Source organism: Phascolarctos cinereus, unplaced genomic scaffold, assembly GCF_003287225.1.
Source record: "Phascolarctos cinereus isolate Bilbo 61053 unplaced genomic scaffold, phaCin_HiC Scaffold_4;HRSCAF=312, whole genome shotgun sequence".
Taxonomy (NCBI): domain Eukaryota; kingdom Metazoa; phylum Chordata; class Mammalia; order Diprotodontia; family Phascolarctidae; genus Phascolarctos; species Phascolarctos cinereus.
In genome coordinates this window covers 293,365,349-293,389,325 of record NW_027555847.1, presented here as the reverse complement: position 1 = coordinate 293,389,325, position 23,977 = coordinate 293,365,349, and the positions used below count along the sequence as shown (strand labels likewise).

The 23,977-nt window shown below is 37.0% G+C and overlaps 1 pseudogene; it reads left to right on the top strand.

Moving 5' to 3' along the window:
- The first annotated feature begins 22,841 nt into the window (after positions 1 to 22,841).
- On the top strand, positions 22,842 to 23,280 carry LOC110223320 (calmodulin pseudogene; annotated as a pseudogene).
- The last annotated feature ends 697 nt before the right edge of the window (positions 23,281 to 23,977 follow it).

Below are 23,977 nucleotides of genomic sequence, written 5' to 3'. Positions count from 1 at the left end.
AAAATGAAGAATGGAGAAAACATCTTGTTCTTATCTACCAAGCTAGACAATAAAAAATAATCTGGATGACATAAGGTATAGCAGATAAAACATGGGGAAGGGGGAGGGAAAAGTCAGTCACAGGATGTGCTGGAGCTAGCTTGAGTAGTGACAGCTCACTGTTAATTTCAGTGTGTGCATTTACATCTCATAAATCATCAAATGCTACAAATCAGAACTTGATTTATTATTTTGCTGATTATCTAAACTTAAGAAAGTGATGGAGAAAAATATCAATAATTAAGATTAAACTTAAATATGTGTTGAATATACTTTTTTTTTCCCAGAGATCTGGTAGTTAAAACATTTACCATCTCACTCCTGGTAGAGAAAAACAGTAATTCACAAGAGACAAAGAAGCCAGCAATAAAATCCATGACTTCAGATAATTACATGTAAATGCACACAACTAAGATAAAAAAATTGAGTATACTAGAAATCTTAACTCGAAGAGGCAAATTTAACCAAATAAGTTATTTCTGAGACTTGGTAAAAGTGGAACTCATGATTGGATTGTGGCTTTGTAAGAGAATATCTTATTCAATAAGAACTGGAAAAGAGGGAGTGACACAGAATTAATTTCATACTTAAAAGATAAACTTAGGTTAAGAAATCCAACAGGAAGAGGGGAGAAGCATGATGGCAAACATTAGGATGAAGATCAACTAAGAACAAAATAGAAATTATATTGTCACAGAAAGATGCTACAAACCATCTGGACAGAGGGAGGAAATATATCCACAAGGAGTTCAGGAAGTAAATTGCAAATGTGGCATAAAAATGTAACATAATAGCAATACTTCAATCATCCAGACATCTGTTGGAGCTCTCTTTCCACAAAACAAAGCCACTAATAAAGGCCAGGCTTGCTTTAATGAAAATTTCATTCTGCAAAATATAGAGGAATCAATAAGGAGAACTACTATTCCAGGCCTAATTCTGACCAATAAGGAATTCCTAAAATACATAAGCAGAAATGATAAACTTGTTTAAAACCCACCTGCTTTTCTTTCTCTGAGAATTGTTAGGGCTAGCTCTGTCTTTGCCTAACAATTCTTTAGCAATGGACAGGAGGGCAGTTAGTCACTGAATAAGCAGGAGGTTTTAAGATAGATAAATTTAATGAGAACTATTCAACACACAGGTAATCAGGGAAGTTTATGGTTCAATAAGAGATACATAAACTCATCAAAATTACTTCTATATAGTTAAATGAAGACACATTGAAGTTAATTGTAGACACATTGATTCCGAATTTTTAAAACTGCCCACTATGCAGAGGGCATGGAGAAAGGATTATTTGTCACTTCCCTTCCTCCATCACAACCCTACTGCCACATCCTTTTTGTGTTTTTGTTTGTTTTGAAATGACAAGGTTTTTCTCTATTCTCATTCAACTTGGGTTTTAAAAGGAAGGCAGCCACCAACCAACAGAACTGATTTATGAGATATTTTAACTTTTTCTCATAGTTACCTCTACTTGTAGCCTACAGCCGAAGATTTATTACTTCAGTTTATACATGGCTTTGGCTTCCATGTTGTCTTTTACTAAGAAACTGTTTCAAATATTTTCGCACTGTTTGTATTTTTCAGCCTGCCCTTTTCCTCTACATAGAAAGTGTAAATGTCCTACAGTAGCAAAACCTAGAAATACTCTCGTTTTCATTATACAACCTAAGACATCTGCTGATGTATGTCTTAACATCTTTCATGTACGTGTTAAATAAAGGGGACCTAATTGAGATCTATCAACTGGTATTGTAATGAAGTGCTGTGTATCAGGAAATTATACACTAGTTACACCTTTTTTTCCTGTTCATAAGCAGAGCAATATGCACATAATCTAGATTTTTGTTTTCATAGTTTTGTACTTTTTATAGCCTGTTTTTCAAAATGAACACCTTTGGAAGGTAGTTGGTCTAATATTTGCCTGATTTGCTCAGTCTTACAGAATGCATGCCATGAGAAAATTCAGATCTTAAGAAGTTGTGTGAAAGAGGGCTGAAATTTAAACTTGTTTAAAAAAATACCAAATCTATTTGAAAACAATCAATTCATGTTATACTGCAATTTTCAGGCATTTTCAGATTTTTCCTTTTTAATTACTTTTCTTAAGAGCATAACAAATGTCAATATTTCCACAGCCCTGTACTTCATAATACTTTTTTGCCCATCGGTATTAACTATTGGGATGCTGCTGGGTTTTTTTTCCCCTTTAAGATTACAGTACATTTATATAGAGGTACAATTTATTGGAATTTTTATTTATATTTATTTCATTGTGGTTTGATTTATTGTAATGGCTAAAACTTAAGTTCGTTAAGCAGTACACATTATTTGTTTAATTTATGTTATACTTCAGTTTAGTCAAAGTATGTTACTGTATGTGGACATAAATGCAGATTTGGTGTTTTGCAAAAAAAAAATCACTTCTATAAATTTTGACTATGATTCTTAGCCAAAACCCAAAAGATATGGAGTACATGTAAATGCTATTAAAAAGGAGATTACCTCTCCCCCCATATTCTCGTTGTCTTTAAGCCTCACCTACTACTTCTCTTCTAGCCAGTCACACACTAAAAGCCACAGACTGCTCAGCTCCTCCCCAGTGGATTCAAGGCAATATCCTATCTTCTGCATTCCATGTTTTAGACTGCATCTGAGCACTGCTGCTCCCATCAACCATCCCACTCCTTTTTATGAATAAGTAAGTTTTGAGTCAAGGGAGTTCTACCCAATTAACAACAAAAGGTACCTCCTTAACAGTAACATGACTCACTGGGGCCCACTATTCTGGCTGCAGTCAAGTTGGTGAGAGATGAGTCATTACACCCCTCAATCTATATAGCTAGGAGAGAACTGTTAGCTAATTATTAAGATATTGCCAAGAAAGGGCTAAGCAAGCATTGCTAAACAACATCAGGAGAAAATAACCACTCCATCCTAGAGTTTTCGAGAGTGGCAGGGAAAGTTGTTATTGTTCAGTTGCTTTTCAGTACTGTCTGTCTCTCTTCATGACCCCATTTTGCAGTTTTCTTGGCAAAGATACTGGAGTGGTTTGTCATTTCCGTCTACAGCTCACTTTACAGATAAAGAAACTGAGGTTTCAGTTACTTACCTAAGATCACATAGCTAGTGAGTGTCTGAGGCCAGAATTGAGCTCAGGAAAATGAGTCTTTCTGACTCCAGGCCTGGCACTCTATCCACTGTGCCACCTAGATGTCCTACAGCTAGGAAAGGAAAGACAAACAGTCTGATGTTCACCTTAGGTTTCAGGAAATCAGATTTTAATGAGTTTAGAGAATGGATAGGCAGGGTCCTATATGTTAAAATTCTATTCTCCAACTGATAAATGTCAAAAGATATGGTAGTTTTTCAATGAAGAAATCAAAACAATTTATAGTCATATGAAAAAGTGTTCTAAATCATCGGTTGGAGAAATACAAATTAAAACACCTTGAGATATCATTTTATATCTACCATACTAGCTAAAATGACTAAAGGGGGAAATGACAAATGTTGGAGAAGACATGGAAAAATTAGGACACTAATTCATTGTTGGAATTGTGAACTGATCCAAGTATTTTGGAAAACAATCTGGAATTATGTCCAAAGAATTACTAAATTACTTATATCCTTTGACCCAGAAATAACACTACTTGGTGTATTTACAAAAATGATTAAGGAAAAAGGAAAAGAACCTATATGTTCTAAATTGTTCATAACAGCTCTTTTTGTGGTAGCATAGACCTGGAAACTGCAGGGATGATCATCATTTGGGAATGGCTGAACAAGTTATGGTATATGATTGTGATGGAATACTATTGTGCTATCATAAATGATGAGCTCAATGAACTTAGAAAAACATGGAAAGACTTGCACAAAATAATGAAGAGTGAAACGAGCAGAAACAAGAAAACATTGTATTCAGTAACAGCAATTTTTTTTAGGCAATTGGGGTTAAGTGACTTGCCCAGGGTCACACAGCTAGTAAGTTTCAAGTGTTTGGTCTGAGGCCACATTTGAACTCAGGTCCTCCTGACTTCAGAGCTGATACTCTATCCACTGTGCCACCTAGCTGCCCCTAGAGCAATATTTTTTAAGAAGGACTTTAAGCAAATAAGCTATTTGTCTACTATAAAGACCCAAATTAATTATAGATGCTATTTGTATACAAAGAAAGAATTGATAAATAGAAATATATACAGAATAAGTTTACATACATATACCTATTTGTATCTAATGGTGGCCATCTCAAGGGCATGGCAGGGGGAAGAAAGTAAAAGAAAAAAAAAGGAAAAAGAAACTGACGTGACAACTTTTATATATATTTAAAAGGAACAGCAAGTTACAATAGTATATTTGCAGTTTCATGTGCAATCATATTTTTAATTATACTATGTTATGGAAATGCTTTATTCCATAAAATAAAAATAAAATAAGTTTTTTTTTTAAAATTCTATAGGGAAATTAGCTCAAGAGAGAAGGTATGCTCTCAAGAATGAAACTCAGAAGATATAAGCAATTTCAACAAGAGGAAAAAAGAGACAATGTAGAAACAGAACTTATCAACCAACAAACTTTGGGGGGAAGAATAAGTAGGTGAGTAATGTGATATTTATTGTTATTGACTTCACACTTGGAAACATAAATTAATCCTAAGTCAATTCACCCCAAAACAGGTGAAACCAGAGCTGAGTTTCCTAGTGCAAAATGACCTTGATTTAGAGGGCCAGGATTTGTTTTGGCTGTAAGAAGATATTCCTCATGAACATGGAGGAAAATTGGGGCCAAAAAGGGAATTATGAGACATAAGGCAGGAAGAAACAGACAGAATGGGCCTGAGTTTGGCATACATCTGTACTCCTTAGGCCACCAGGCAGTCACTATTAAACCAGTACAAAAATGTCTAAACAAACAAAACCAAAAAACCCCCTAACCATCAAAAAGTAAACTTCTCTCTATTTACCAATATAAATGACTTTTTAAAAAATGTGCCTGCCATCACTAAACCATTTTCCTCAGCTACAAAATGAGAGGGTTAGAAGTCCTTCTAATCCTAATCTATTATTCTATATGCCATAAAAATTTAAATGACACCCACGTAGAAAACCCCATTTACACAAAAATTTTGACTCATTTGAACAGTATTATTAACATGGGTTTGTTCTAAAACTCAGGAGTTTTGTGGCTAATTAAGGAGGTCCCTGGGAGGAGCATCTCTGGCTCTTATGGGTAGACTGGCATTTGCTTCGCTTTCTGAAGCTATAATTGCTGGCTTTTCCAGAGAAATGTTAGCTGACAAATTTATTCAGCTACTGTTCATTCAATCACTGTCACCTCACAGACAAGGTTCTTGGCACCATCTTCTGTAACAATCCTTTCTGTATGGTGATTTCCACTGAGGTCAACTCTCCAGCTACAGAAGTGGAAATTCCCAGGAAATTCATTACCCCCTTAACTGCAATTGTAGAGGAATCTAATAAAGACAAGACCAAGTGCAGTAGCACTTGAGGACCTAGGGGGCCACATATGGTCTCAAGGGCTGCAGGTTCCCCACCCCTGGACAAGTCAATAGTCTCCAACAGGATGGAAGAGCATAAAGGCGTTCTATGGGTACAGATTTGGATAGAAAGGACAGTCAGAGAATGAAGCAAAATGTTTTTATGAGCCAATCTAGATTCTTAAAGACATATGTATTAGACTGACAAGAGGACAGGGGATGGAGGATAAACACATTTTTTAAGTGTGCTCCAGGCACTGTGCTAGATTCTAGAGATACCTAAAACAAAAACTAAACAATCCCTCAGTGCAAGGATAGTACAGTCTCTTAGAAAAATAACAAGTATATATGTAAGCTGTGTCATCTTGGGCAAGTCATTTAACCCTGTTTGCCTCAGTTTCCCCATCTGTAAAATGAACTGGAGAAGGAAATGGGAGAAAACCCCAAAGAAAAAAGCCACAAAAAGTCACACATGACTGAACAACAAAAAAGCTTGATGTTAGGGGGAAAAAATTTCCTAACAACTAGGGCTGTCCCAATACATAAAAAATAGGCTGCCTCAGAAGGTTTAGTAAGTTCCTCCTCTCTTTAAGTTTTCAAGTGGAAGCTGGATGACCGTTTGTCAGGATCACAAAGAATATTCCTGTCCAAATACAGGTAACTGAGGTCCTTTCCAACTTGGAGTTTCTATGACTCTGAGATTGCAAACAGTGTTTCCCATATCAATGCTGTTTATATGACAGGTAGAAAGTATGTTTCTAAGATGTCTTTTCTGTCAAAGAGGAAGGATTTCATCCTTCCCAATCATGGTCCTTCCATGATAATTCACTGCCCCTAAAACTTTGGCTAGATTAAAAGAAGTGTGAGGAAGACTAGAATTTTGATCCCAGTTTGTCACCGCAAAACTTCAAAAATGTGATCCAGGCTTAGCATCTTCTCCTTATAGACTACCATCCCAATCATCACAGGGAGCATTAAAGGTACACAACCAAATAATTTTTTTCTGTTTTGTTTGTAGTAGCAATAGGGTACAGAATAGTTCCGTTAATTGCTTCTTTTATCTCAATACTGAGAGGAGCAAAAGTAACACCACAATTTATTTCAGTATTTCTTTCACAACAACAAATTTAAAATTCAGTATAATTTAAAGCAATTCATCCATCTCTGAGATCACTTCCTTTAGCCCCTCAATAATACTAACAGTACTTAGAGCATAATAAAGTATACTAAAATTATCTGTGCACATCTTAACTCCCCTGCTTAATCTTTTGTTCTTGTTGTCATTTAGCAGTTTTTCAATTATTTTTCACTAATGTTCCACTTTTCATGACCCCATTTGGGGTTTTCTTGGTAGAGATAGTGTAGTGGTTTGCCATTTCTCCAGCTCATTTTACAGATGTGAAAACTGAGGAAACACAATTAAGTGATGTGTCTAGGATCACACAGCTGCTAAGCATCTGAGGCCAGATTTGAACTCAGGAAGATGAGTTTTTCTGACTCCAGGCCAAGCACTCTATCTACTGCACCATCTAGATACCTCACACTATGGGCTCTGTAGAACACCAAATCCAGTTATTCATTTATTTTTTATTCTACCTTAGTCCCTAAAATACAGCAACCTCTTAATACAAATGAATGAACAATGAGAGTAAGCTATAATTTACACATTTTTAAAAGCCAAAAGTAGGCGCTGTCACTTTAAGGCACAGCATTTTTACTTATGTTATTGTTTTTTCAATTCCAAGGAAGGCACCATCATACTTATCACATTGTTATTAACAATATTAATGATAATAGCTAGCAATTATATACCACCTTAAGGTTTACAAAACACTTGACAAATATCACATTTTACCCTTACATCAACCCTAGGAGAAAAGTGCTATCATCCCTATTTTACAGATGAGAAAACTGAGGCAGAGGTTAAGTGACTTGCCCAGGGTCACACAGCTAGGCAGTATCTAAAGTCAGATTTTAACTCAGGCCTTCCTGAATCCCATTCCAGCAGTCTATTAACTGTGTAACTTAGCTACATCTATAGTAATAATGGCCTATAAGAATAACAGCCTCTGTTACCCAGAGTTCATGCCTTGCTGGTACACATCCAAATGAATGGCTGTTCAATTTGTTTAGGACCTCCTCTAGGAATGTTGTGGTTTGAAGAGGAGTAAAAGTTTAAAAAATAAATAAATAAAAACAAAAAAGCTAAGAATGTCCCTTTTCAAAAGCATTTTGAGCTTTTCTAAGGAATTCCACATACAAATGTAAAAAATAATTCCACAGCGTAGGATATCCCTCCACTGATGCAGATAGATTGTCTGATAGAGCTATCTGAAGAAATCAGAGGTTAAATGACTCATCTAGGTTCACAGAGCTAATAATATGCTGGGGATAGGATTTGAACCTTGGTATTTCTGACTCCAACTACCAGTACTCTATTTACTATGTCATGCTGCATCTGGGAATTCCAGAATTCTTTCAAATATATGAGGGATATTTATGTGACTCTTAGTACCTCCACTCTTTTACCAACATAATCCAGAAAAGAAGCAACCAATAATTATTAATGGATAAATCCTACACTAGGCACACCTTAGTCCCATAAATGAAGGACAATCAATATAACTTAATACTAACAACTTAAAAATCTGTCAATTCCATGAAAAATGAACCACCACAGCTTAAAGGAAGGCTGTTTTCTGCTGTGAGCCAGTGCTATGCTTCCCCTTTTACCATTTACTCAGCGCCCATTTGGCTCTTATTTCACAGAAACAAGATTACTAAACATACATCATCATTGGTGAAATTGGGATAACTTGCCACTTTCTGTTTCATTTTTCTGCTTTTTTAGCTTTTATTCCACTTTTACAAGCCTGAAAATATTCATTTGAACCCAGAAGTAGGAAGGTAAGCAGTTTTTCTTTTAGTCATCAAAGAAAGAAATATGTCTGAATTTCATTATGATCTTTGCAGATCTGAGCAGTCTTGGGTTCAGAAAATTAAAATATTAATATGAAAATGCCACCTTTGGGGAGATAATACTGAAAAGTGAGGTTAAAAGGTATTATTCCAAAGTCAGGAAAATAGCCTTTTATGTATTTTAAATATTATTATTATAAATTTAATAACCCATGAAAAAGATAAATGACTAAATAAAGATACAGAATAAAAAAATAGATCTTGCATTAAACCCTTTGCACTTACCAAAGTAGAACCAAAAATTAACAGACAACAGAGAAACAAATGAGGCTGCTCATCCCTTTCTAAGTCCATACAACCTTCAACTACATTTGGCTTGGTTTTACTTTTTCCTTCAATTCAACAAACACTTTCTAAGCCCCTAATAAAAAAGCTCTTTTCTGGGTCTGTCTTAGGGAAACAAAACAAAATAGTCCCTTTCCTCAAGGAGGTATAAGGCATGTATACAAGAAAATAATCATTAAATAATACAAATTAATTTCAAGAGAGAAAGTTCTAATTACTCGGGGAAACTGGAAGGATAAAATGTAGCTCTATTTTGAAAGAACCTAGGGATTCTGTGAGGTGAGGTAAAAAGCAAGTTCATTCCAGTCATAGGGGACTACTTGGATATGGAGGCCAAAGAAAGAATATTCTGTACAGGCAAGAATTAGCAAGCCAATTTGACTAGAATGGAAAGTACATAAGGGAAAGATAATAAGATTTAAGCCTAGAAAGGTAGGTGAAAGTTAGATTATAGAAGGCTTTATATGCCAAAGAAAGAAATTTTTAAATTTAATACTAGAGGGAATGGGTCACTGATGGTTTTCTGGTCAAATATACATTTTTTAAAAAATATTAATGTCACAGTTTTAAGGAGAATGGAGACATTGGTGGCAGGAAGGCTGATTAAGAGGCAATGACATTAGTCCAAAGGATTGGTGGTGAAAGCCTGCATCAACATAGAAGCTGTGTGAGTAGAAAGAAGGAGACAGAAAGATGCAAGAGACGTAGTGGAGAAAAATCAGCAAGTACTTGGACATAACGGTTTATGGTGAATGGAATCAAGGACAACTCCATTTGGAATGTCTGGATGGAGGAATGGGGGATAATGAGGATGGCTTTTGACATAAGGATTGAATGAGAAGGGAGGTCAAGCCAGATGGCTTCTTTTTTTTCTGTAAAGTAGGAGGCTTAGTCCTCAGTTTAGAGGAAGGAGGATGAGGTGGAATAGAAGGTTTGTAGATATTAAAATGAAAAGCCAAATCATTAAAAGAATAAAAAAGAATTATCACATAACAGTGCAGACACAATTGGGATCACATAACAGTGCAGACACAATTGGGATCACATAACAAATTTGTAATAAACCTAGTCAGCATGATTAACATGAAATTCAGGAAACTGACTAGGAATGAAGAGAGAAGATTATGGGAGTAACTCAGGACTGGGTTTTGGCAATATATGACTGGGTTAGGGCAAATAATGACAGGATTCACTGTCTGTTTAATCCCTTTAATTTTACTTTAATTCCTTAAAGTATCTTTAATTCCCAAAGGGCCAGAATCTCCAATAGTTTAAAGACCTGGGAAGCTGGGGAGAAAGAATAAGACAGTGATATATCCCAGGGGCTAAATTCAACTCATCCTCCTCACCCATTTCAGTCTCCAAAGATGTCTATGCCTTTGCAGAGTCTGTCTTCCATACCCAAAATGCATTCCTTCATCCCTTAGAATTCCTAGTTTCCAGTAAAGCTCAAGCTTAAGTATCATCTCTTACCAGAAACCTGTCTTAATCCCCCTCAGGTACCAGGGTCCTCCTCTCTAAAATTACATGTACACATTTTGTACTGAAGTTTACATGTACCTGTTTTTTCCTTGAGAGCAGGGACTGTTTCATTTTGGATTTTGTATCCCCAGTGTTTAGAACAGTACTTGACACACAGTAAGTGTTTAATAAATGTTTGTTGAATGAATGAGGCACACCTAGTAGATAGTGTACACGTGGTATAGGCACTCAACTTCTGATTTGAGTCCCTGAAAGCTAAGACTCCCAGAGAACCTAAGTGAACTAAGGTTTACAATTTGAGATGGTTTAGTGTCTTTCCCTTTCTTAATATAGTTGTAGTCAACAATACTGCTCTGCTGATCTCACCTTGCAGCACTTTGTCTATGTCTTCTCATTCTTCCTCATATGCTTCATATTTGGTATTTTTTGAGCTTATAATATCCCATATCAATATATAATTTATCATGCTATTCAATTACTCCACATAAAGCCATTGTTTCCAAGATTTTGTTTTTGCTTTTTGCTATTACAAATTAATCAGCTATCAATACATTTGTATAAACAAAACAGGCCCTTTCTATATGATATTTTAAGGATACTTTCTTATAAAGGAATCAATGGACGAAAAAGCATGATCAACTTGGTGACACTGTATATTACCATATTGCTTTCTAAAATATTTATACCAGTCCAATTTTGCACCAATAAAATATCAGACCAACTTTTTTTTAAGCATAGGGATTTCCGAGTTGATAATCAATTATTTCATTATACTTTAAGTGATAAAAGGCTATTCCCTAATCACAGGTTAGAACACATCTCAGTTGAATCAAATCAAAGACATTTCAACTAGGTGTGAGAGGAAGTATATTCTAATTGGTCACAACCTATAGATCTTCTATAAAACAGTAAGCAAGTTTGGGCCCTGGAGATTTTAGCTGAAGGAGTGAAAGCCTTCCAGCTAAACCCTCTGAGAAATAATCACTTGGGCAGAGGAGCAGGGCACCTTAGCTTTCCCTGCTTGGCCAGGAGGACCTTCTGAGTCCTTGAGGTTTGGAAAACTTGGACTTTTTCACTGCTATACTGACAGTATTCTTAGAAGAAGGATGATTCTCAGTAGTGTCTACATGGGGAGGCAGGTACAGACAGGATATGATGAAGAAAGGCAGATTCAAAGCTCTATAAGAAGCCCACCAGAAAAGCTGTCCCATTCCTAAGGGAAACATCTTGAGTGAAAAAAGGACTTCCAGGAGTTGTGATTTACCCCTTTGCAACATGTGCCCTCTGAGCTTGAAATCATTTCCCTCTGAACTGTGCATATAATAGTGGGAAATTGTCACAGACTTTGGAGGATAGGGTTTTCTACTAAATGTTCTTACATACCACTTTACAAGTTTCCCAGGACTGATGTGATGATCTAATCAGATGATATTTGTAAAGGACTTAGCACACAGCATGTACATAAAAATATTAGCTATCATTATTGTTGTTAGCTGTGTGACTCTAGACAAATCATTTACCTATCTGCCTCAGTTTCCTCATCTGTAAAATGGGAATAATAAAAGCACCTACCTCCCAGTGTTGTCATGAGGATAAAATGAGATATTTATATAGTGCTTTGAAAACATTAAAGCACTATATAGTCTTGATATTATATTATTGTCATTATTACTCCTTGATTCAATGATCCTACTACTAAGTGTATAACCCAAGGAGGTCAAAGACAAAAAAGTATGTATAATTTGTATAATGTATGTACATACACATATATGAACACATTTCTATTCATGGAAGCTCTTTTAATCATAGCAAAAAAAAAACTTTAAACAAGGGGCGTCTCTCATGGGGGAATGGTGTGTGAATATAATAGAATATTAATGGAATATTATTGGTCCATGAGAAACAATGAAAATGAGAAATTTAGAAAAAACATGGGAAGACATGATGATAAGGTTATAGTGAAACTCATAGAAGGCAAAGAAAATGGAGTTAGGACAGCAATATCTACTATGACTACAATAATGTAAACGAAAACACTAAGACATCAGAAGTCAAATTTAATGTAATAACCTATCTTGGTTACAAAGGACTAGTGACTAAATGCGCTTCCATCCTCTCCATAGAGCAGTGGAGAAGTATGAGCGCATACCATGTCATAGAGTCCTTGTACTGGTTAGTTTTGATCAACTGTTTTGGTTTTTTTTGTTATAAGGGAAGATAATTGGTAAGTCACTGTTGTTTAAGAAGCAAAAATTGGGAATAAGATCTTTTCCTAAAGAGCTTAATTAAAAACAGTGGATACAACTGCTTAAATAGAGGGATATTTTCATTATCAGTCCCTCTTACCCCTGGTTAACCAAATCACATTCCACTGTTCCCACGAAAGAACCCTGTATGACAGCCAGATTAATTTTACTAAATAGACATGGATTCCTGTAGCTATACCTTTTCTTGTACTATTCTTCTAAGTCTCTACTCTCCCCTACCCCAATTCAAATCAAATACAAGACCCAGCTCAAGTTTCACCTCATTTCCATTAAACCTTTCCTAACTATTTAGAAAAAAAAAAGTGAATCAGATTTGTGAAATGTTTAATTCTTCATGCACCACATAAGAACTACTGGCAATGTCAGCAGACAAGACAACCAATTTTTGTTGCTTAACATTTTCCCAAATTTCTCTCCCATCTGCTTGCCTGAAATTCCCAGCTTTCATGTCATTCATTAAAGGCCTCCTTCTGGAGTCAAGTCTTTAAATGCATTAAGTTATCTGGAAAGTGGAATACACATTAGTAAGCTAAACAAATTATCAGGAATTATTTTAGAAAATCACTAGCCATTGTTAACTATGAGAGAACAGAGTCCTGAGCAAAAGAACACAAAACTATGTTGGTGGATGGTTACAAATGTGGAAAGTCAAGATAAGGATCCTGAAGCAAGCAGACAGTAGTATGAGGGTCCCTGGTGGCAAGGAAACTAAGAGAAGAGAACCCAAAGAAAACTGCTTATTTCACCCAATTTTACCTACTATCGGAGAAATTTAGAAATTTAGAAAGAGTGATTATATTTATTTTAAAATATATGATTGTTTAATAAAAAGACTATGGCTCAATTAAATAAAAATCTGAAAATATAGAGCTGGATTCAAATACTGGCCTTGTCACTAAACAAACTATTGGTCTCGTGCCTCAATTTATATTTTAACAACAAAATGAAATTTCATGCTAAAGGCAATTCATAAAAGGGATGAATGACATTTTACAGCAGTTTTCAGATACAAGGGAAAGAACTTTAATAAAATAAAAAATATGCAAACTATTATAGCTTAGAACCACACCAAGACTTTTAGGACACCCCATATAAAAGATGTCCAAATGTAAGCTAACCTATTATACCAGGACCAGCAGATAAAATATTTTCTAAGTAACAATAGTAATAACAATTTGCTTTGCTCAGGATTTTGCAGTTTACAAAACAGAAAATCTCAGAATGTCAGAGTTAGAAGGGACCTTATGTGGCCTTCTAGTCAAACACATACCTTTAGAATAGGAATCTTCTCTGCAGCGTATCAGACCAATGGTCATCTGGTGTTTGCTTAAAGACCCTCAATGATAAAGAACCCACTACCTCCAAAATTAACCTGTTATGCTTTTGCATAGCTCTAATTGTTCCGAAGTTTATATTTATATATATGAAATTTCCATTTACTGAGACCTTCTGGACCCAAGGAAAACAAATCTAATTCTTCTGACATATTAAAAGCCTTCAAAAAATTTAAAAAAAAAAGCTACCGTGCTCCACTTGAGCTTTCCCTTCTCCAGGCTAAACATTCCCAAGTCCTTCAATAGATTCTGAGATGACGTGACTTCAAGGCCTCCTGCCATCTTTACTGTCCTCCTTTGGACTTCTTCCAGCTTAAAAATGTACTTCCTAAAATGTGGTGCCCAGAAGTAAACACCACACTCCAGATGAGGTCTGGCCAAGGCAAAACACAGACCTCCTTATTTCTGGGCACTATCCATTCAGTTCTTAATGGACAATAAAATTATATTACCTTTCTTGGCCACCAAATTACATCGTTGACACATGTTCAGCTTACAGTCAATTAAAACCACTTATCTTTTTCAGATGAACTTCTCTGTGTCCCTCATCTTGTACTTGGGGAGCTGATTTTTTTTAACCCACCTAACATTTTACATTTTCTCCTAGTTAATTTCATCTTGCGATGCAGTGTAGTATAATGTCTTAAGAGGCAGAAAGATCGGGGTTCAGGTTTCACCTCTGACACATCCTAGCTCTGTGACTGGGCAAACTACTTAACCTCTCAATGCTCAATGAAACTCTGATATGATAAGGGGCAGAGAAGGTAACAATTTGAACCGGCAAAGGAAGTTTCCTCATCTGAGTATCTGTTCCCTATACCAAAGCAATCTGCTAACTTTTACCTTACTCAAATGTTCTACCCTGTGAAGACAGTTTTAAATCTTGACTCTGCCATCTACTGTGTTAAGTATCTTTCCTAGCTTTGTGTCTCACAGTAACAGTAATAGCTAACATTTATGTACCTCCTACTATGTGCCAAGCACTACGCTAAGCACTTTACAATTATTGTCTCATTTGATCCTCACAACAATCATAAGAGGTAGGTGCTATTATTATCCCCATTTTACAGATGAGGAAACTGAGGCAAACAGCAGTTCAGTGACTTGTCCAGGATGATATAGTTAGTAATGTCTGTGGCTAGATATGAACTCAGGTCTTCCTGCTTCCAAGCCAGGCACTTTATCCACTGCATCACCTAGCTACCTCAAGAACTGTGAAAAACTAAAATGGATTGAAGTACAACACACATGAAATGTTACAAGCCTGCTTAACCATTCTTAAGAGTAACCTAGAATTCTAATAATAGCACACTACTGTTTTCAATTTTCCAAATTAATTAAAACATATGCTGCTTTGAGAATCATGATATACTATTTTAATCTTTTGTATAACTATCGGCATTTTAACTACTAAGTCCAACAATTTTTAAAATCTCAAGTGAGAAAAATGATCCACTATAAAAATATTTAGTCAATCAATAAATATACATTCTTTAGTTCCAACAAGCCACCAAGTGCTGAAACATTTCATTCTTGCTAAATCAATCAATAAATATTTACTAAGCATCTACTATTTGCCAGGCATTGAGCTAAGCCTGGAGGATACAAAAAAAAAAAGGCAAAATACAGTTCCTTGTCCTCAAGGAGCTTACAATCTAATGGAGGAGACAACATGCAAAGAAATATAGACAAAGAAAGCTATATACAAGATAAATAGAAAACAATTAACAAAGGGCACTGAAATTAAGAAAGGTTGGGGAAGGCTTCCTGTGAAAGGGGATTTTAGTTGGGAATTAAAGGAAGCCAATAGTCATAATGGAGGAGGGAGAGCATTCCAGGTACAGAGATGGGCAGAAAAAACGCTGGAAACTGAGAGATAGAGTCAAGGGACAGCTATCCAGGAGATCGACTTCACAGGATGGAAGAATTTGAGTCAGGGAGTGTGATAAGATTGGAAAGGTAGGAGGGGCCTAGGTCATGAAGGTCTTTGAATGTCAAACAGAGCATTTTGTATTTACTCCTGCAGGTGAATGTCACTGGAATTAATTGAGTAGGAAGGGTTACAAAGACCCCTTAGAAATGGAGCTTTGTTTTAGGAAAATCACTGTAACTGCTGAATGAAGGATGTATTAGAGTGGGGACAGATTTGAGCCAGCAGACTCACCAGGAAGACTCATTGGGCTTCAAATTCCTCCCTTCCCAGTTGAATTCTTAGCAATTCACTTTATTTCTAAAGCTCAGGATTTTCCATTTACGATTCTATTTTTTAAACTTCATCAGAAAATGGTTCAGCCAAAGTAATTCACTATGTAATCAGAATTATTTTTAGAATCAGGAAACAGTCGTGAGTCATTGGTTTAATCATCTTAAATCAAGCTAACACCATTTTTTAACACACCTTCCATAAGCACAGGGCTACTGTGAGGGATATGAAGAAGCAGAAGAGACAGTAGCTGCCTTCAAGGAGTTTATCACCTAAGCATAAAGCATATAAAAAGCTAAAGAACACATCAGACCAAGATAACATGATTAATTATCTGAACCGTATAGATAATGGCTGCTATGGGAGTTCAGACAAGAAACAACTTCTAGCTAGGATGAAGATGATGGGATTCATTCATCTATCCACTGATTCAACAAACCTTTATTAAATGCCTTCTGGAAGCTGAGCACTGTGTTCCAGTTGGGGGGGGGGGGGAATATGAAGGTTTGATAAAATAGCACCTGCTCTCAATGAGGTAGGCAGATAGAGGGCTGAGTAGATACAGCATTGGACCTGGAGTCAGGAAGACATGAATAGAAATTCTGTCTCAAGACACTTCCTAGTTGTGTAACACTGGACAAATAACAATCTCTCTGGGCCTCAGTTTCCTCATCTTAAAGATAGGGAAAATATGAACACCTACCTCACAGGATATTGTGGGGATCAAATGAGGTAATCATATAGCTAATATAATAAAAATTGGCTTGCAAATCTTAAAGGGCTATATAAATGCTACCTATCCTTATCATTATCACACTCTACATACACATAGATAATTATAATACGTAATAACCCATGATAAATGAATTAGAGAGTACAAAGCAAAGTGCTTTATGAGAAGAAAGGTTGGATGGACAGGTAATCAAGGAAGCCTTAATGGAGAAAATAGCACTTGTGTGGGCTTTAAATGATGGATTGGAATTTGACAATTAAAAGGGAAGAAGGATATTCCAAGGGTAATGGGGTGGGGGTGAGAGGAATCAGGGAATGAACAGCAAGTGCCTCTAGTCTGATTTGGAAAAATGACACCCCCTGACCCTGGGGACCAGTGCCCTGGATACTCCTTGGAGAATCACCTCTTTGGAACATTTACAGAATTCCCAGTGTATCAGGCAGAAGTTTCAACATGAATACACAGAATAAAGTTTTTTTTTAACTCCTTCTATAGTTTCAGGCATTAATTCATTCAAAATGCCAGACATCATCATGGAAAATGCTAGTAAAAATGCTGGACACTTGTCATGGTTTTTATGACTCCACAAGTCATTTTTTAAAAACTCAAGATGACTTCTGAGAGAGATTGCTTAAATTCATATGGTTAGAGCTAGAAGGGACCAAAAAGATCATCTAGTAAAGAGTTTTTTAAAAAAATTTTGTGTCTTGGATCTCTCTGTAATTCTGGCAAAGTCTACACAGCCCTTCTCAAAGTAACATTCTTAAATACATAAAATAAAATACAAAGGAAACCAATTATAATGAAATAGTAAAAAAAAAAAATTTAATGCAAGTTTATGGACAGACTTAAGAATCCTCAATTTATTTTAGTACAGCTCCTGAATGTTACAGATGTGAAAACTGAAAGCAAGAGAAGTGAATTACCTAAGGTCAGAGAAGCAATATATAGCAGAGCTGGGATTCAAACTTACATCCTCTGCCCTGGTGTCCTATATCCTTTTCATTGCACCACTCTGAAACTAAGGCTCTCTTTAAATCTTATTTTCCTATTTTCCTTGATTTTTTCTTTTTTCTTTAAAATAAAATATTAAAAAGGTTTGATTCCTTTTCTGGATGTATAAGGGAAAGGAGCCAAGTAGAGCAGGTGCCATTTTGTTCCCTAACCATTACAATCTTGTTGGAGAGAACTAACAACCATGTCTTGCCATTGTAATGCCAATTTTCATAAATATGGTTCAAAAGAGGACTGTCTATTTTTTTTTAATAAATCTTGGACTTGGATCAGAACAACACATTACCTTTTACTATGACTTAAGTTTCTGCAACTTGACATTTTTAAAAAATCCTCATCAGGAAAAAAAGAAGAAGAAAAAAATCCTCATCAGAAAGGCTAATCCTAAAAATCCTACATCAGCCTGACCTGATCAGTCAAGTCATATAGAAAAAAATTAAAATGCTTTTGAATTGTAGGTCAGAGCCAGGGGATTGCAACTGGCAACACGGTAGGTCGCTGGCTGCCACTATGTTTGCTACTCTCCTCAGCTCTCCTCAAAACAAATGCTAATAAAAGCTTCGGGCATTGTTCTTTGAGAAAGTGATAAGGACAGTTTAGGGGAGACTGTCATTGAAGAAAAAATAGGATTATTTAATTAGGATAGAATTAGGAAAGTCCTTTTGAAGAGGTTTGGGGGTGCTGAGACCCTGAGAATGTCAAAGCAAAGTTGCCTGGAATGAATTAACACACTCAAGCCTTCTCTTAGTCAAGTGGCAAAAAGTTTATTGTAACTTTAGCAAAAGCAGGTAAGAGTCCTTAAGGAACCTGTGAGAGAGAGAGGATGGTGCTGGGGCTTATATGGAAAAGAGGCATGGGAAAGGAATGCCAGGGGTGCTAATTAGGTAATCTACAGGTCTGAGTGTCCTTGGGAGCTATGGATGGGAAAGTGTAGGGTGTACACCAGACATTGAGGGAGTTGTCAGAGGCATAGACCTTGGGGATCTGGCAAGAGGGAGAGTCCTTGGGCCAGCCAGGGACAAAAATCCAAGAGGTCAGGCACCCCCTGTCTCTTCAGATAAGAAAATGTGTTCTGCAACAAGAGAAAATTTTCTTACAAGACAGGGGCCTACTGAGAAATTGGGACTTCCAGAGATAAGATCTTAGGACTGGGGCCTGAGCACCCCATCACTTCTAAGTAAAGACATGTAAATCTCAAGACAGGGTTTTGTTTACAAAGGTTGTCTTTGTAGTCACAAGTCAGATCAGCAAGCATTTATTAAGTGCTTACTATGTGCCAGGCACTGTGCTCAGCCCCAAGGAGACAAAGAAAAACAAAAATATGGGCAGGGACCATGCTGTCCAGAAGAAGCTCAGATTCTATCGAAGAAAACATACAAGATACGTACAGGGCAAATTGGAAGTAATCTCAGAGGGAAGGCACTAGCCTTGAGGGGACCAGGGAAGGCTTCTTGCCGAAACTGGGTTGAAAAAAGTCAGGGAAGTCAGGAGGTGGATATGAGAAGGGAGAACATTCTAGGCATGCAGGGGACAGCCATTGAAAAGGCACAGAGTAGTGAGATGGCATATCAGTTCAAGGAATAGTCAGGAAGCCAGTGTCCCTGTATCATAGAGTGGATGGGAGTAAAATAAAAGAAAACTAAAAAGTAGGAAGGAAGGCTGTAAAGAGCTTTAAAAACTAAAGAAGAAGAGCGGCTGGGTGGTACAGTGGATAGAGCACTGGCCCTGGAGTCAGGAGGACCTGAGTTCAAATCCAGCCTCAGATATTTATTAGCTGTATCACCCTGAGCACGTAACACTGATTGCCTCAAAATTAAAAAACAACAACAACCTGAAGAAGGGTTTCATATTTGATCCTGGAGGTAATAACCTCCAAAATCTGCAGTCTCATTTAAGTGATTATAGCTTTGTTTTCTTTTCTTGACAAATATTCTGTCATTTAAGATAACATAGGAAACCCCAGGAAATCTAGATTAAAATACCAACTTTAATAGGGGGTGAGCCCTTGAGCCAATCACTCGCACCTTCTGAACCCGAGATCCTCACTTTGAAAGGGAGAAACATGGTCTGTCACCCTTAGTCCTACAGCATTTCAGTGGGCTGGAGGACATAACTAATGCTTCATGTGCAATCCTTGGGACAAGGTAATATACAAAAACCAAGAGAGAGGTATTTCTCTACCCATTTCTCTACAGGCGTGTGTCTAAAATTTGAAGCCAAAATATGTTTCTATAGCCAAAGAAGTAATTTCCACAACAGCATTAGGGGATAATACAAGCCACACAAGATTTAGAATATGATGAAAAGGGCCACAATTTTTTCTTGTATTCTGTAGCATTTACCATCTCAGTTTAACTCCACTGCCCTCTGGTGCTCAACTATTGTTCTTTTCTTTCTTTACATAGTAGTTTTTATTTTCTAATCTCTTAACCGTCATAAGGTTGGATACATATCTAATAACGACAAAAATAATTAAGCTAATATTTATGTTATTTTCATGCTTGTAAAGTGTTTTACAGACATGATCTGAGAGAGTGTTCATCTTAGAAGGATATCAGGAAGACCTGAGTTCAAATCCTTCTTCAGATACTTGCTGTATGACCATGGGCAAGTCACTTGACCTCTTTCTGCCTCTGTTTTCCCATTCTCTGAATCTCATCATTTGATTATCATTAACAACCCTATAAAACATGTGCAGTTATTGTTATTTGTACTTTACAATTCTAGAAACCGAGGCACAGAGAGAGACATGTAGCTTGCCTATGGTCACTCAGCTAGTAACAAAAGCTGGATCTGAACTCAGGTTCTCTTCAGCCTAAACCCTGTCTTATTTCTAACAAAGTCACATGTAATTGCCCAACTTTCCATTTTGTGAATGTCATTATAGCTGAAGTTTCACAATCTTTTGTTTTTTTTGGAAAATGCAGTGGATAGAGCACTAACCCTGGAGTCAGGAGGATCCGAGTTCAAATCCAGCCTCAGACTTACTAGTCCTGGGCAAGTCACTTGACCTTGATTACCAAGAAAGAGATGAAGGAAGGAAGGAAGGAAGGAAGGAAAGAGAAATAAAGAGATCCCAAGTATACCAGTTATCTCTAGAATCACCTGCGGAAGGAAAAATGGAATCTACACTTCATCACCTTTTCACTCTACCCCCACTTGGGGGGGGCAGGTAGTAATGTTATATTACCACATGGAAGTTAGGTGGCTCAATGGATAGTACATTTGGAATATTCAGGGAGAAGCAAGTTCAAATCCAGCTTGAGATATATACTAGCTCTGTGACTCTGAGCAAGTCACTTAATCGCTATCTGCCTCAGTTTCCCCATCTGTAAAATGGCAACAATAATAGCACCTGCCTCCCAAGGTTGTTGTAATGGTCAAATGAAATAACATTCGTAAAGTGCTTTGCAAACCTTAAAGCTCTATAGAGATGCTAGCTATTATTATTTCATTTATGTTTTTGAAGGTTATTTCTTTTAAAAAATATCAACTTCTTTCATCAACTCTTTACCTGCTCATTTATCCATATAAATATAATCCCGAACTAACAAAATTTGTTATTGTTGTAATTTAGGCAATTTGTCATGTCTGACTTTTCTCATGACCCCATCTGTGGTTTTCTTGGCAAAGATACTGGAGAGGTTTACTATTTCCTTATCCAGCTCATTTTACAGATGAGGAAACTGAGGCAAACTGAGTTAAGTGACTTCCTCAGGGTCACAGACTAGTAAATACTGAGGCCAGATTTGAACTCACAAAGAGGAGTCTCCCTGACTGCAGGCCCAGAATTCCATCCACTGCGACACCTCAAAAACAAACATAACTCGCAGATGCAATTAGAAACATATGAAGGAAGCATCTGACAGAAAACATAATACGGGTGTAAAAGAGTTTAAGAATGTGAAAAATGTGAAAGTCTTCTTTATATGCAAGCATTATGCTTGTTTTTGTGAAATGTCCTAAGAGGTAATGAAATACGAGAAACAACAATAAAAACTGAAAGGCAAAATGCTGAAACAAAGATGGTCAAATTTCCAGAATAAAACTTCAAGGAAGAATGAATATACACATATATGCCTTTGTTGTTGTTGTTGTTGTTGCTGAGCTGTTTCAGTCGTGTCCAACGCTTCCTGACCCCATTTGGGGTTTTCTTGGCAAGATACTGGAGTGGTTTGCCATGTCCTTTTCCAGCTCGTTTTATAGATGGGGAAACTTAGGCAAACAGGGTGAAGTGACTTGCCTGGGTCACACAGCTAGTAAGTGTCTGAGGCTGGATTTGAACTGAAGTCTTCCTGACTCTAAACAACACTCTATCCACTACATCACCTAGTTTCACCAATGTAGTCTTCTAGCAGCTACCAAATGCATTGTTTCAGCTGCACCACTCATTTTGAAAACAAAGACTATTATTTATATTATTCCTTCTGAAATAATCTAATTTAGGAACTGAAAACTAATTTATCAACTCTGAGACATTTCAATATCGTATGAGTGGCCTCTACATACTGTTACTTCTAGGCTAAGCAAGGAGGTCATTCAGAGTACTCCCGAGCTATGCAAACTCTATAAGGCTCTACCTTGCTAGAAAGGCATTGCTCCATCAATAGGCCATGTCAGCTTTCCAAGGACCAGCCCACCTATGTGCTGAAGGACTTAATCATCATTTGGTTGGCCACAGGGTGCTGAATTCTTTGAATATGGAAATCCATGAAACAAGTAAAAGTACAACGTGGCCCTTGGTACTACACAGTCCACTTCTACTTTTGAAATGACTGTGGTAAAGCAGTAGAAAAGGAGACAGAGGGTACTAAGACAGACACATTTTCTAGATCGCCTATGTCTTAGCTATTGACACTTTAAGTATGATGGTGGCAGTGGTTCTGGCTTGAGCTGTGCCTCCTGCTATGCCTGGATCCTCATTCCCAGTGTCATGCAGCTCCCTGCTCCTCCTCCTCCTCCTCCTTTTCCTCCTCTCATGTCCCACGTGCCCAAGTCCATCATGGCTGACCAACTGACTGAGGAGCAGACTGCAGACCTCAAGAAGGCCTTTTCCATGTCTGATAAGGATGGAGATGGGACTATCGTCACCAAGGAGCTGGGAACGGTGATACAGTCTCTGGCTCAGAACCCAGCTGAGACTGAGTTCCAAGATATGATCAATGAGGTAGAGGTGGATGGGAATGGGACCATTAACTTCCCTGAATTCCTGACTATGGTGGCAAGGAAGATAAGGACACAGATATTGAGAAAGAAATCAGAGAGGCATTCCATGTCTTTGACAGGGATGGGAATGACCATATCAGTGCTGCAGAGCTTCATCATATGATGACCAATCTTGGGAGAAGCTAACTGAGGAGGTAATGAGCCAAGAAGTGGACATACATGGGGTTGGCCAACTTAACGATGAAGAGTTTGTACAGATGATAACTGAGAAGTGAAGGCTCCAGGTGGCTGCTGATGCCTGTTCTCCTTTGATCTCTCTCTTCTCTCTATAATGCTCTCTTCTCCCCAACACTCTTACTAGAATAACCTAGTTCTAAGCCAATCTTGACTGACTTAAGAATCTGATGATATAAAGCAACACAATATTTGTCTTCCTTCCTCCCACAAAAAAAAGTATGAAATTATTGCCTAGTGACCAACAAATAGATATTCTAGAAGAGGCATTAAGTTATATTAAACTTAATGTTCTTGCTGTAAGTAGAAGAAGATGAAATGAAATTACAGTGAAAGGGGAGGGTGGCTCACAGTTTACTACTTGGAGAGGCAAATAGAGGAGTTGGAAGAGTAGATATTATTGTGCATCAAAAGGCAATAAAGAATGTGTGACCCTGGGTAAGTCACTTAACCCCACTGCCCAGCCAAAAAGAAAAAAAAAAGAAAAGAGAAGAAGATAACTTTATGGGGAAGTACTATTAATATTTTAATATCAATATTCTTTCAGCGATGTGGTATAGCTATGAGTCACAGAATTGAAGAAAGAAATATGAACTTAGACAAATCACTTAACCTCTCTTAAGGTCCCATTAGGTCATTAGACATATAAGGTCTTAAATGTCCATTTTAGCACCAAGTTTATGATCCTACTTTAAGAATTTTTCTAAAATTTCAACACAAAGAAGAGAAGCAGTCACT